Below are 14721 nucleotides of genomic sequence, written 5' to 3'. Positions count from 1 at the left end.
AGCACTCACGAGCCACCGCGACGAGCTCAATTTAGCGTTCCGGCGAGAAGCCCACCGCTGCATGTAACGAAATATTTTGAAACCAACCCACAGACCTGGAGAACGAACCTTTACCCTCATCCTGCATATAGGCTACAGATATTTGCCACTATTGCAAAATTTCATGATGAAACTATTTTTGCATTTTGAAGAACTTCTTATAGGATATGTTGTGATGTCCTCAGCCATCCTAAATAAAATGTATCTAAGTCACTTAGGTTTCGGTAAATTTTGCCACGCATCAAAAACTGCAGCTGAGTACTTTGAACTCAAAGTTCATATATAAAATTGTGTCTTAACATCTTTTCTAAAAGCAGAAACCAGTTGGAATTGACAATTGAATAGTGCCAGATGAAGAAGCACTGCTAGGCTTTGAACCAGAATTTGAATCACGCTGGCTAAGAGTGATTTGCTATCGATGATCTGTCTTTCTTTTCTGGATTGAATTTTAATTTATTTTTCCTGTCTTGTATGACAAACTGCATAGTGCACAAACATAGACATAAAATACTTAGATATACAGCAGAAATTCACACTTGATGATTTAGATATCCTGTGCAGAAGATGATTTTTTTTTCTTATTTGCACAGACCTTGAAAACCGAATGCCACACTACTGCTATAATTTTTCTTTAAAAATCACAGCATAGAATTATTTAAACCTTTATATTGTTTAACATCTACTCATAAAAGCACTGCCTTCCATTTAATGAACCTTGCCAAATATAGAGATCTACTTCAAAAGCACATTTCTAAGTGTTTCTGTCATTTCATCACAGATGACACATCCTTCCTTTTTTTGCATCTCTCTTTGCATCTCTGTAGAATGTTACATCACATCTAATATGATCACTCATGATTAGTATGAATTACGATGATTGATAACTTGAATTCCTTGTGCTTTAATGCAATGCAATATTTGTTACTGAAAACTGTAACTAAATAATGAGACTAGACACATAGGTTTGCAAATAAATCAATGCAATTATTTATTGCTTGCAATTTCCATGTATCTTTTGCAATTGTTGGGAATACAGATAGGAGGTGTGTGTGTGTGTAGAGAGAGAGTGAGAGAGATATTTTTTGAAAAACACTCTATGTTTGCTACTAGAATATAACATAACACAAAGTGCCATTTATATAAAATTGAAAAATGTTGAACGTCCACAGCACAATTCATAAAGAAACTCAGCATGACTTTCAGTATTTCAGTATTTTTCTTACATTTAAAAAAATTAATCCAATATTCTTTTTTTTTCAAAATTTCTTTATTGAGTTTTCACAAATAATTCAACTCACAATTTATTCCATTTTACAGATCATAAACCATCTTTGTTAATGTTTTAGTAGATTTTTTTTAGCTATTACATTCCATTGTATACATTAAACTTTATACATTTATTTTCTAATATTTATTACATTCACTAAATGATAAATAAAACTATTTACAAGGTAACAGTAGTTTGTTTCAATTGTACTGTTGCTTCATAGTATATTATTTCTATATTCTCTTTTGAACCCATTCATGCCATTTTTGCCATGTTCGTTTTGATTCCATGATTTTATTTCCTTTGATTGAATTAGTAATTTTGTCCCTCTCCACACATGTATATACAGTATTTTATCTATAGTTACATTTTCCGTTGGGGTCTGGTCGTTCTTCCAAAGTTGTGCTATCGCAATTCTTGTTGCACTGTTTATATGTGTCGTAAGAAGCAGTGTTTGTTTTGAATAGTGCCTTCTCCAAATTCCTAATAGCATAGCTTCCGGGGTATACAGTATTCTATTTCCTCTTTGGTAATCTCTGAGAGCCAGGTATGAGTTGTTTTCCATATTTTTTGTATTTTAGGACATGACCACCACATGTGAAAAAAAGTACCTCTTTCATTTTTACACTTCCAACATGTGTCTGGTAATGTTGGATAAATGTTTGCTAGCCTTACGGGTGGGATATACCATCTGTAGAAAAGTTTATAATAATTTTCTTTATATGCTGCTGAGAGGGTTATTTTGGATATTGTAATCCATGTTCTTTCCCAATCTGCTATGTGTATCTCATGTTGCAAGTTCTTTTCCCATGCTATCATAGGTTTTTTTGGTTGTCTCTTTTATTCTTTCCTGTTCAAGAAGTATTTGGTATATTCTAGTTATCTGTTTATTTTCATTTCCATTCCCTGTTAAAATCTTGTCTAGTGCTTTCATAGACTTTTCAATACCGGGGGTTTGACTGTCTTTCTTGAATCTAGATTCTATTTGTGCATATGTCCACCAATCCATTTTATGGTTTAATATTTCCAGTTCTCATCTAGTTTTTAATTCTCCACTTGGGTGTAAAATATCTGTATATTTGATGGTCTTGGTTACATCTATCAAATTAATCCAATATTCTTATATTTTATCCTTGAGTGTTTTATTATTTGCATCTCTCAGAAACTGAGCAGCGAGGAATATCTTCAGCATGTTTTCTCAGTGGAAATCATACAGCAAGAAAGTGTGAATGGATGGAAATAAAGCTAGAACTGGTTCCTGAAAGAAATCACAGCTTTATTAAGTTCAATCCCACCAAGACAAGCAAATACAGAGAATCTGACCGCTTGATAGATGAACAAAAGAGCTCCAGATTCATCTATTGGAAAGGCTGGTTATTAAGAGAGCTTGTCGTGACACATAAGTTGTAGCCTGTACAGTGAGAGGGAGGAATGAAAAGCAAAGGAGCTGACTTAGCCTTTCTGGGCTTCTCATTACTGCCATCCAGTGACTGCCTTTTGTTTTCCAAACTGCCTTGACTAAATCATCCATTATTCTCAGTCATCCTGTCATCTTCTTTGAACTTCCATAAAGTCCCAGTCAACTAACTGTATGGAGAGAACGAAAAAGCAATTACATGGGTGGTGGAAATCAGGATGTCAGATTTAGTTGTTACTAAAGGTGGAGCACAAAGAACAACGCCAGTGACATAAAGAATAATGAAGGCCATATTGGCCCATAACATAATTAACTTGACACCGATCACTGTCTGAAGCATGTGTTCTACAGCTACTGCCTTGAAGGTGACTCTCAATGGCAAGCTTGGGAACTGTCTTAGAGTCTTGATTGTGTCATTTCCCCCAGCTTTTTGCAATGTCCTGACTGATGAAGAATCCTTTTGTGTCATTTTGCTTGGTCCTTAAAGGGATCATTGGGTTAAAGATGTTAGCCCAATTACACAACTGTTTTCCCGAAAATAAGACAGCGTTTTATATTAATTTTTGCTCCCAAAGATGTGCTACGTCTTATTTTCAGGGGATGTCTTATTTTTTTTAATGAAGAAGAATTCACATTTATTGCTGAACAACAAAAAAAAGAACATTTATTATATACTGTACAGAAGTTGTCATCACAAACCAGCATAACCAAACAGTGAATCCTATCAAGAATTTCTTACTACTACCGTACCATTATTTCCATGTACAATAATTATATTTTCTTCAAATATATGTTATATATGTTCTGTTCAGGAATGCTGCCAAATGAAATGCCTCCTACGTCTTACTTTTGGGGGATGCCTTATATTAGGCAATTCTATGAAACCTCTCCTATGTCTTACTTTTGGGGGTGATTTATTGTTGGGGAAACAGAGTAGTAACATTTATTACAGTGGTATAGAGGTAGTATATTTTAATACAGTATAGGAGATAACCATAATTGAAACTAAAATTTAAACAAGATAAATGAATTCATTTAAGTACTTGACTATATTGTTTTGTTTTACCTTTCTCACTTGACTCAAGATTGAGTAATTCTTTAACTTAATCTTTTCGCAGTGCAGTTTCCAGCTGTTTTGCTTTTAGCTCAGTTCCTTTTGTTGATGGTCGCTCTGTCTCTATCTTAGCATCTTCTTCTGATTTCTTAAATTCTGCTTCACCCACTTCAACTTTTCCGAAATTTTCATAAATAGTGATTTTCTCTAGAAAACTCTTTAAAAGTGCAGTTCCCTTGCAACTAGTCACCAATAAATTACCAATGTAAATGGATAAATTATTTGATTTTCCCTGAATATTCTTCAAAATTCTGTCTCTGTGTATAGAAACAGAATACCTCTGAGACCGCCTTCTGCCGCATGAATCTCAGCGACCGGTCGGGTCCCAAAAAATCGGCCTCCTCCAGGTTCCGTCAACCAGACAATGTTGTTTGGCGGGGCCTAGGAGAAGAACCTTCTCTTTGGGGGCCCCGGCCTTCTGGAATCAGCTCCCCTGGAGATTCGTATGGCCCCCCACTCTCCTTGCTTTCTGTAAGAGTTTGAAGACTCACTTATGCCGCCAGGCCTGGGGCCACTAGATCTTTACCCCCTGCCCAATGAATGTATGAGAGAAGGTGGAGTAATGGTGTGTTTTTTTGGGGGGGGGTGTCTAGATTTTTTAAATTATTTAATTGGATTATATTATATACAGTAGAACCCCGACTTACGAGACTAATTGGTTCCGGAAGGAGGCTCGTAAGTCGGAACGCTCGTATGACGAAACATTGTTTCCCATAGGAAACAATGTAAAGTCAATTAATCCGTGCAACAACAAAAAAACCCGCTGCCGCCGAACGCGGAAGTTAGCATTCGGCTTCAGGAGACAGCTGCGAAGCAGCGCGGGTGTTTTAAAACGTCGCAGCCGGCCTGGGGGGTTCGGGGGCTTCCCCCCGAGCCCCCCAGGCCGGCTGCGACGTTTTAAAACACCCGCGCCGCTTCGCAGCTGTCTCCTGAAGCCGAACGCGGAAGTTAGCGTTCGGCTTCAGGAGACAGCTGCGAAGCGGCGCGTGTGTTTTAAAAGGTTGCAGCCGGCCTGGGGGGCTTGCCAGCACCCCCCCGAGCCCCCCAGGCCGGCTGCAACCTTTTAAAACACGCGGGATACGAGCGCCAAGGAGCTGTCTCCTGAAGCCGAACGCTAACTTCCACGTTCGGCTTCAGGAGACAGCTCCTTGGCGCTCGTATCCCGAATGTGAGCTCGGGAGGCGAACAAAAATGTCGCTCCCCTCCCAGCTCTTATCTCGAGTAGCTCGTAAGTAGAGCTGCTCGTATGTCGAGGTTCCACTGTATTGTATATTTATATGTTGTGAGCCGCCCCGAGTCCTCGGAGAGGGGCAGCATAGAAATTCAATAAATAAATAATAATAAATAAACATCTGGATTACTGTATCATCAACCATAGTACTAGATATTATTTGGTTTTCTGTGTATGTTTCTGGCCAAATTCTGCTTTTGAAGTTTGGTAATATAGTACTGCTTTAAAAAGCAAAAAACAAACCATAATTATGAAGAGTAAAGAAATGGGACAAAGGTAGGCAGAAATCACAATGTCAAAGTTATGGAGGTTCTTCCAGATAGAAGGGAATGACAATCGCATTATGAAAGGCTCATAAGAATTTTCATTGGTTTGTGGAAACTTCTATGTGAAAATGTTTCAGAGCAGCCTTGCAACCAATAAGATGCTGCCTGTGGACGTCACTGCTCAGAATCAAACCCAAGGTTTGATAGATGCCTGTGTTGACAAGGTTTTCATGGACTGAAAGCTATTTGCCACTCTGTGAATAATGTCAACATTTGAAGAAAATAAAAAATGGTAGGAAGTTGACTGATGAAAATTCTTAAAGGCTCTGACTTACAAAACCACGGCTGTAGGATTATGCTCCGATTGCCTGGGACACAGCACACAAATAAATCCCTCATATTGTTTATGAGTATAAAAGACTATTAAATAGTCTGAAGTGTCTTTTTTCTTTCTTTTCTAATCGCGCATTTTCAATGGCAATAAAAGGGCATCAACACTTCTTCGTGTTTCTTTGCTAAAACTTTCCAGTGTTATTTTTTTTCTGAACATATATTTGCACCCACTGCACATCTGCTATTTATACAGTATAGCTATTTTCTGACTGTTTTGCATCCTATAGTCCAGTGATGCCTGTCAACGACTACTTCAACTTCAACCACAACAACACAAGAACACATAACAGATTCAAGCTCAATATTAACCACTCCAAACTTGACTGTAAAAAATGCGACTTTAGTAATAGAGTTGTTGAAGAGTGGAACTCATTCATTCATTCATTCATTCATTCATTCATTCATTCAATTTTTATGCCGCCCTTCTCCTTAGACTCAGGGTGGCTTACAACATGTTAGCAATAGCACTTTTGTAACAGAGCTAGGCTACTGCCCCCACAATCCGGGTCATTACTGGACTCTGTAGTATCATCCCCTAACCCCCAACATTTTATCCTTAGACCCATGGTTGACCTCTCCAGATTCCTAAGAGGTCAGTGAGGGGCGTGCGTAAGTGCACTAGAGTGCCTTCTGACCCCATTTCTATTGTCTCTCCTATATCCCATATATCTTCTCTTCTATCCCTATATCTTTCTTCTGTTCTCTCATTGATTATTTTATCCTATACTCTCTCTTCTATTCTTTCTCTATTTCCTCTAAGGTGTTCTCTATTACCTTCATTGTGTATTATTGTGTATTGGACAAAATAAATAAATAAATAAAATAAACCTATGGGATGGGTGCCACAGGTGGCACGTGGAGCCATATCTGCTGGCACGCAAGCCATTGCTCTAGCTCAGCTCCAACGTGCATGTGTGTGCCACCCAGCTGATTTTTGGTTTACTCTGGGAGAGCATTTTTGGCTTCCAGAGAGCCTCTGGGTGGATGGGAAGGACATTTTTACCCTCCCCAGGCTGCAGGGAAGCCTTTGGCGCGTGGGAAGGGCAACACACAAGCCTACTGGGCCCATCCAAAGTTAAGAAACAAGCCCTTTCTGTCCTCCAGGGGATGGGGGAAGCTGTTTTCACCCTCCCCAGGTTTTGAATTATGGGTATGGGCCCCGTGCATGCACGACAGCATGCTTGCATGCTCTTTCGGCACCCGAGGAAAAAAAGGTTTGCCACCAGTGCAATAGTCCAACAGAAAATACTATATTTTCCAGAATGTTAGATGCACCTGAGTACAAGACCCACCTTTGTTTTGGGGGAGGAAAATAGAGGGGGGAAATCTGCCTACTAGGATGCAAAATCTCTCAAGGGGACAGGTGTGCATGCACATTTTGCTGAGGTTTTTTCCTTCCACGCAAGCGGGGAAACAAAAAACCTTGCCAAAATGCGCTTGCATGGTCATCCCCATGCGAGATTTTGTGTCCTGCATAGGTGCAGGAAGCAAAAATGCACTTGATCCCACACTCGTGTTCCAGAGCCGTGGAGATGTGCGCAATTAGCCGTTCCGGCAGCAACCCACCTCTGGCTCCGACCATGGTAGCCTATGCCTGCCTAACCGAAAACAGGCTCCACTGAGTTGCGTCACTTACTCCCAGATAAATGGGTAGAGCAACCTTCCCCAGCCAATAGTTTGCTTGCAGCTTATAATAAGTAAAATAATAAATATTAACCCTAAAATTCCATTGGGGGCCCAGATCTGAGAGTTGGAGGGCATGAAATGTTTACTTCTTCCTGGGGGAAGGTAACAGAAAATAATTGAGAAGCATTACCTTAGGCAAAGAGGTTGAAACATTTTTTTTAAAAAAGTCCAGGGCAAGAAGGCAACATTTGAAAGTGGCTCACGCAGATGTCTACTTCATTCACTGAATTCATAGGGAGAAATTGCTTAAAGCAGAGCTAGAATTCCTAGTCTCCAGGTTTCTTGCTTGATCCTTCACTATTATGTTCTGTGAATCCAACCTAAGAATTTCTTTTAAAGTCTGTTCTGCCAGGCTCTCTGGTAGAAGCCTCCGAAAATTCACGGGTACAAATTTCAGACACACACACACACACACACACACATGTTTGAAAGTTCAAAACAATGTCCTTTATCACAAAATTCAAAAGAAACAAAGCACCCTTTTTGTATTGCAAAGAGCACTCTTCCCCAAAACAACCTTGTCGGCTGTACAAGTCCCTTAATCAGTCCTTAAGCACTTAGCTAGCAGCTGTGAAGAAACGTCACAGCCCTCCTTCTTCCCACGAAATGAAACACACACACACTTTACTCTGCTTTGGTGTCAAAGGCATGAAAAATCCACAAACAAAGTTCAGAAACAGCGAAGCACGATCCTGAAGAACTGGGATCAGATAATCTTCCACAACGGCCAAACTAGCACGCTGCTATTTATAGCAGTGGCTCTAATTACTGGAGCCCCATCCAAACACAGGTGGCCTCTCTTATCTCCTGTAATATTTCCTTAATTGGTCTCTTCGATGCATAAGTCTGTGCCTGCGTGGGTCTAACACTTCCTCATCTGAATCGACCGAAGATAATGGTGATTAGCTGCCTGGGCTGTGTGCCAAGCCCCCCTCTTCCAAGTCACCCCCACCTTCTTCTTCGTGCAAGGAAACTGCACTCCCTGACACTGCCGGCAACAAAACAGGCCTAGGACATGTTGACATTTCCCCTGCCTGCACCTCCACATTCTCTGGGGCAGGAGCTGGGGCAGAGCCAACCACAACAAAGTCCAATACATAAAGTATTAGTTTCTAACCAAGGCAAAGAAATTATCACAGAGCACATTACAAAGCATGATCAGCCTAGTCTAAAATTTGAAATATTTCATATATTTTGATTTGCAGCTGCTCCCTTTCTTTAGGTGGAAAATATTCTGTAAAAGGACATTTAAAACATCTCATTTTGAAACATTAAGGCAGAAAAAAAAAATTCAGACTCATACAGCTGCTTCCGGCTATCTCTGCATATATCATTGGAGCTGCCTGGGAAAAGACACCACGGGTTTATTAATTCCAAAAAAACCCCCAAAACCACCATATAAAAACCGCAGATTCTTCCTTTGCAATTCCAAAGCTCACTTTTAAGGAATTTGCATACCTTTAAATATTTCCATCACACAGGGCAATAAATAAAAACAGCCTTCAGACATAAGATTCAGCCGGTTCGGACCAGTTTGAGCAACTGGTAATAACAACCCCAGCACTATGCTGAACTATTTAAGCACATGCAATAAATGTGTGCTCACATTTGCGAACTGGTAGAGAAAGTAAGTGAATAGCAACTTCAGATCGTGCAGAATGCAGCTGCGAGAGCGGTCATGGGCTTACCTTGGTATGCCCATGTTTCACCATCACTCCGCAGTCTGCATTGGCTGCCGATCAATTTCCGGTCACAATTCAAAGTGTTGGTTATGACCTTTAAAGCCCTTCATGGCACTGGACCAGAATATCTCCGAGACCGCCTTCTGCTGCATGAATCCCAGCGACCGATTAGGTCCCACAGAGTGGGCCTTCTCCGGGTCCCGTCAACTAAACAATGTCGGTTGGCGGGCCCCAGGGGAAGAGCCTTCTCTGTGGCGGCCCCGACTCTCTGGAACCAACTCCCCCCAGAGATTAGAACTGCCCCTACTCTCCCTGCCTTCCGTAAACTCCTTAAAACCCACCTTTGTCGTCAGGCATGGGGGAACTGAAACACCTCCCCCGGGCATGTACAATTTATGCATGGTATGTTTGTGTGTGTGTTTGTTAGAAAAATGGGGGTTTTAAATATTTTAAAGTTATTTGGATTTGTTATGAATTGTTGTGTTTTACTGTGAGCCGCCCCGAGTCTGTGGAGAGGGGCGGCATACAAATCTAAATAATAAATAAATAAAATAAAAACTCTGACAATCTTCAGCAATGTTTAATTCTACAGGTTTGCCTTCTAATAATCTGACAAACCTTAAGAGATATGTGATCAAATTCTGCAGACTCTCATCCAAGTAAACGTCAAGCTACATCTTTACTACTTTCAGTATGTGTGTGTGTGTGTGTGTGTGTGTGTATTTTCATGGGTATAGGTATGTAGGTCTTGGCATATTTGAGTCTTTTCCCATGTAAGGTTGATAAGAATCCTGGTGATGTTTCCACAAGTGGGACCTTGTCGAAACATTGCCAGGATTCTATGTATATTTAAGTGCTTAAGAAAATGTCTTTGCTCCCCTGTGCTTGACATTAGCAATACATGATTAATATGGACTAGTCTAATGAAAATGCACTGAGGCAATTCTACTCAGAGGCAATTCTACTCAGTGGTGAATAAAACATAGGAGGTGATTAGAAAAAGTGCATAGCATAATCTACAAATATTGTCCTCAATTCTAAAATAAGTATTTCATGATATACTAATTTATATGCAATTTTTAAAGCAACCACTTAAGGAAATAGTAATTGATTTTCCAGGTGGGAAAGTTAAAGCCTGCTTCAATTTTAAAGATTAATACTGAACTATTTACACAAGACACAGGTGGTACCAGTCTGGATCTAAGGCATTGAGAGTGAATCCCAAGCCATCTCCATTCGTTCCAAAAGAAAACATGCTACTTCCCTTATATCTGGCATGGTAAAAGATTTATGGCAGAGAAAAAAGACAGGCAGACAGGCAGACACACACACACATACTGTATTTTTTGAGTATAAGATTCACCTTTTTCCTCCCTAAAAGAGGCTGAAAATTCAGGTGCATCTTATATGCTGAATGTAGCTTTTTTTTTGAAGCTTTTTTTTCAGCCCTAACTTCAGCCCTAACCTGCAAGGTAAGAGCTGAGAATATTGTTAGCACCTAACTAGGTGCTAACAATATTCTCAGCTCTTACCTTGCAGGTTCTTTCATTGTTACTCTTTGTGAAGAATATTTTCCAAGCCGTAAGTCTTTGCAGGTTTTTTTTCATTGCTCTAACTTGCTTCAAATCTTTCTTTCCAGCCCTACCCAAGTGCTAAAGATGTTCCCAGCTCTTACAAGCTCTTTCATTGTTACTCCCTGCGAAGAATATTTTCTAAGTCCTAAGTCTTTGTATTTTTTCCCCATTGATCTACTTGCTCTGAATGTTTCTTTCCTACCTTAACCAGATGCTAATGGTTTTCCCAGATCTTACTGGCTTGCAAGCTCTTTCATTGTTACTCTCTCCGAATAAAGTTTTTTTTAAAGCCCTAACCAGGGGATAACATAATGTGCTGAAGCTGACCAGACTAAGGATGCTAGCCAGATGAATATCTGGTGAGCAGATTCTTTTCCCTATTTTCCTCCCCAAAAACTAAGGTGTGTCTTATACTCCGGTGTGTCTTATACTCCAAAAAATATGATATATAATTTTTTACAACATGGTAAACTCTTGCTTGAAAGTGGAATTTACTGGCTGGATGCCTTTCCTATTTTGCAGATATTTTCTTGAGAGGGGGAAACATCTGTCATTGCCTGGGATTGAACTCTCAACCTTCTAAGTAGGAAATAAGTATCTTCACCCTAGGGCAGTGGCTCCCAACCTTTTGGGCTCCAGGTTCCATAGACAAAGGTTTTTCTAAAGCCTAGAGAGGGCATGATTTTATTTGCTGCCTGCATCCTCCGAATGGGACTTTGCTTGTTTGCATGGGTCGGGCGCTGGCATGCCGTGGTAAAGTGCCAGTTCATGGACCCGGGATTGGGGAGCCCTACACTAGGCCAGTGATGGCGAATCTATGGCACGGGTGGCACAAGTGGCATGCAGAGCCATATCTGCTGGCATGTGAGCAGTTGCCCTAGCTCAGCTCCAACATGCACGTGTGTGCTGGGTAGCTGATTTTTGGCTCTGTGAGTGCGTTTTTGGCTTCCAGAGAGCCTCCATGGGGTTGGGGGAGGGCCTTTTTGCTTTCCCCCGACTCCAGGGAAGCCTTTGGAGCCTTGGGGAGGGTGAAAAACATGAGCCTACTGGGGCCACCAGAAGTTGAGAAATAGGCCATTTCTGGCATCCAGAGGATGGAGGATGCTTTTTTTGCCCAAGCGTTGAATTATGAGCACTTGCACATTCATGATAGAACGCATCTGTGCTCTTTTGGCACCCGAGAAAAAAAAGGTTCGCCATCATTGCCCTAGTCCATCACACCATTCCTGGCAAAGAATGGAATAATACGATCCATAACAAATAAGGCATTTCAGGAGAGGATAAAGAGTCAAGGATATGGAAAATCTCCCAAATTAAAAGGAGCACTTGAAAATGAATTTTTTTTAAAAAAAATTATATTTCCCCCCCCCCTTTTTTTTTTTATAAACCATTGAAAATGGATGTCATAAACCTATTTGGAATAAAAGGAATATGTGCAAGATATCTTCACACTGCCTTTGTCCAATTGTAATAATAAGGAATAGGAAAAATCACATCAGATACATGTACAATTAGCACAGGTGCCCCCCAAGGCTGTGTACTCTCACCACTTCTCTTCTCTCTATACACTAATGACTGCATCTCAAACGATCCATCTGTTAAACTACTGAAGTTTGCAGACGATACAACAGTGATCGGACTCATTCGAAACAATGATGAATCTGCATACAGACAGGAAGTTGAACAACTATCCTTGTGGTGTGACCAGAACAATCTAGAACTGAACACACTCAAAACTGTAGAAATGGTGGTAGACTTTAGGAGAAACCCTTCCACCTCTCACAATACTAGACAACACAGTATCAACAGTAGAGACCTTCAAATTTATAGGTTCTATCATATCTCAAGACCTAAAATGGTCACCTAACATCAAAAACATCATCAAAAAAGCACAACAAAGAATGTTCCTTCTGCGCCAGCTCAGGAAGCTCAAACTGCCCAAGGAGCTGCTGATACAGTTCTACAGAGGAATCATTGAGTCTGTCATCTGCACCTCTATAACTGTCTGGTTTGGTGCTGCAACCCAACAGGACCGACACAGACTTCAGAGGATAATCAGAACTTAAGGAAAAACAATTGGTGCCAACCTGCCTTCCATTGAGGACCTGTATACTGTACGAGTCAAAAAGAGGGCAGGGAAAATATTTACTGACCCCTTGCATCCTGGACATAAACTGTTTCAACTCCTACCCTCAAAATGTCGCTATAAAGCACAGCGCACCAAGACAACTAGACACAAAAAACAGTTTTTCCCAGAACGCCATCACTCTACTAAACAAATAATTCCCTCAACACTGTCAGACTTTTTACTAAATCTGCACTTCTATTCTACTAGTTTTTCTCATCATTCCTATCATCCTTTTCCTCCCACTTAGTGCTGTATGACTGTAACTTGTTGCTTGTATCCTAAGATTTTTATTAATATTGATTGTTTCTTCATTGCTTATTTGACCCCTATGACAATCATTAAGCGTTGTACCACATGATTCTTGACAAATGTATATTTTATTTTATGTACGCTGAGAGCATATGCACCAAGACAAATTCCTTGTGTGTCCAATCACACTTGGCCAATAAAATCCTATTCTATTCTATTCTATTCTATAAATTCAATTACACTGAATTGCAATGATAAATTCTGTGGTTGCAGACCATGAATTTCTTTCCTCAGACTGAAAGAAAATATCGCCAAAATGCCTACAGTTGTAGGGATCCATCTTATTCTTTTTCTTACCTATTTCTCCCCTCCTTGTCCTTGTCAATTATATTGAGGAGAGATTCTAATTACACAACTATCAGGGAGACAGAATTAAAAATGTTAATTCTAAACATTTTCATTTAGAATTGACTTCTTTATTCATTTTTTAAAACATTTTTGTACATCATATGCTGTTGGTTAATTGATAGCATGGCTACCTTCTCCACCCATTTTCCCCCTTTCCCCTTTTCTTTTATAATAAACTCACAAAAATAGCAATCTGCAATTCTCTATGCCTTTTTAATACAAATATTTGGTGTATGTCATACCTTACAATCCTTTCCATGCCAGATCATAGTGTCCAAGCACTTGTCCTTGATAAAAAATGCACCTTTCTGATACCTGAAGTTGGTTAATAGCTAGGATAAGCAAAATTATGCAAAAAAAGTATGTGAGATTTCAAGTACATTTTTGCTGTGTTGATATTTGTGTGCATGTATCTGTGCATGCCTACCATTAAATTAACAACTCTTGACAACTGTGTGCACAAATCCCTACAGATTTCTTGGCAGTACTTCAGAAATTGTTTACCACTTTCTTCTTTTTCTTGCTAAGGTTGGGAGAGAACGGCTGGCTCAAAGTCACCCAGATGGCTTTGTGTAAAGGGAGACTAGAACTCATCATCTGCAGTTTTCTAAACTGGTATCTGCAAGACAGACAACTACTTTTACGGGCTGAACTTGCAGAAATAACAGAGATAAAATGGGATGAGGAGGAGGAGGAGGTCATCATCAAAAATTAGGTCAGATGTTTCAACTACGAGGTCTGCCGTTCAAAGTTATAGATAATTGCATTTTATCTTTCTTAAGGTGCTAGTTCTGTTCTTTTTATTCAGCCTATCCATTCAACTTCATTGCTCATCATTCAGAGAGGCATCCAGCGTGGCAGTTTTCTTCAAGTGAATAGGTCTTAATTGCCCATTCAAGACCAAGCCATCTCAAATTGCATTAGAATAAGGCTAGCCTTACTGGGGGGAAAAAATCATTTTCCAAAGCCAGAGTGAGGATTTTCTCTCTAAGATTTGGAAGTCAAGAAAGCTTTGATGGAGTGACCTTGGAATACTCATATCAAATGACATAAGTGCCAAAGCACACTGCAACAATATCGCCAAAAAGGCTTTAAGAGTTGTTAACCTAATCTTACATAGCTTCTTCTCTGGTAATAGCACACTACTAACCAGAGCATACAAAACTTTTGCCAGACCAATCTTGAATACAGCTCATCTGTCTGGAACCCACACCGCTTTTCAGACATAAATACATTAGGAAGTGTCCAGAGATACTTTACGAGAAGA

General features: G+C 40.0%; 1 protein-coding gene across 3 annotated transcripts in view; it reads right to left on the bottom strand.

Moving 5' to 3' along the window:
* EMB (embigin) overlaps positions 1-14721 on the bottom strand; it is a 196198-nt gene that overhangs the window by 149212 nt on the left and 32265 nt on the right. The window contains exon 1 of one of the 3 annotated variants that reach the window (XM_070743371.1): positions 13697-13715. The exons of the other annotated variants lie outside the window; for them this stretch is intronic. The gene's annotated coding sequence lies outside the window, so the exon portion shown is untranslated. Of the gene's footprint in view, positions 1-13696; positions 13716-14721 lie in introns of those variants that run through there. 3 annotated transcript variants of the gene reach the window in all.

The sequence above is a fragment of the Erythrolamprus reginae genome, chromosome 2, assembly GCF_031021105.1.
Source record: "Erythrolamprus reginae isolate rEryReg1 chromosome 2, rEryReg1.hap1, whole genome shotgun sequence".
Lineage (NCBI taxonomy): Eukaryota > Metazoa > Chordata > Lepidosauria > Squamata > Dipsadidae > Erythrolamprus > Erythrolamprus reginae.
This window is presented reverse-complemented; position numbering and strand designations above follow the sequence as displayed.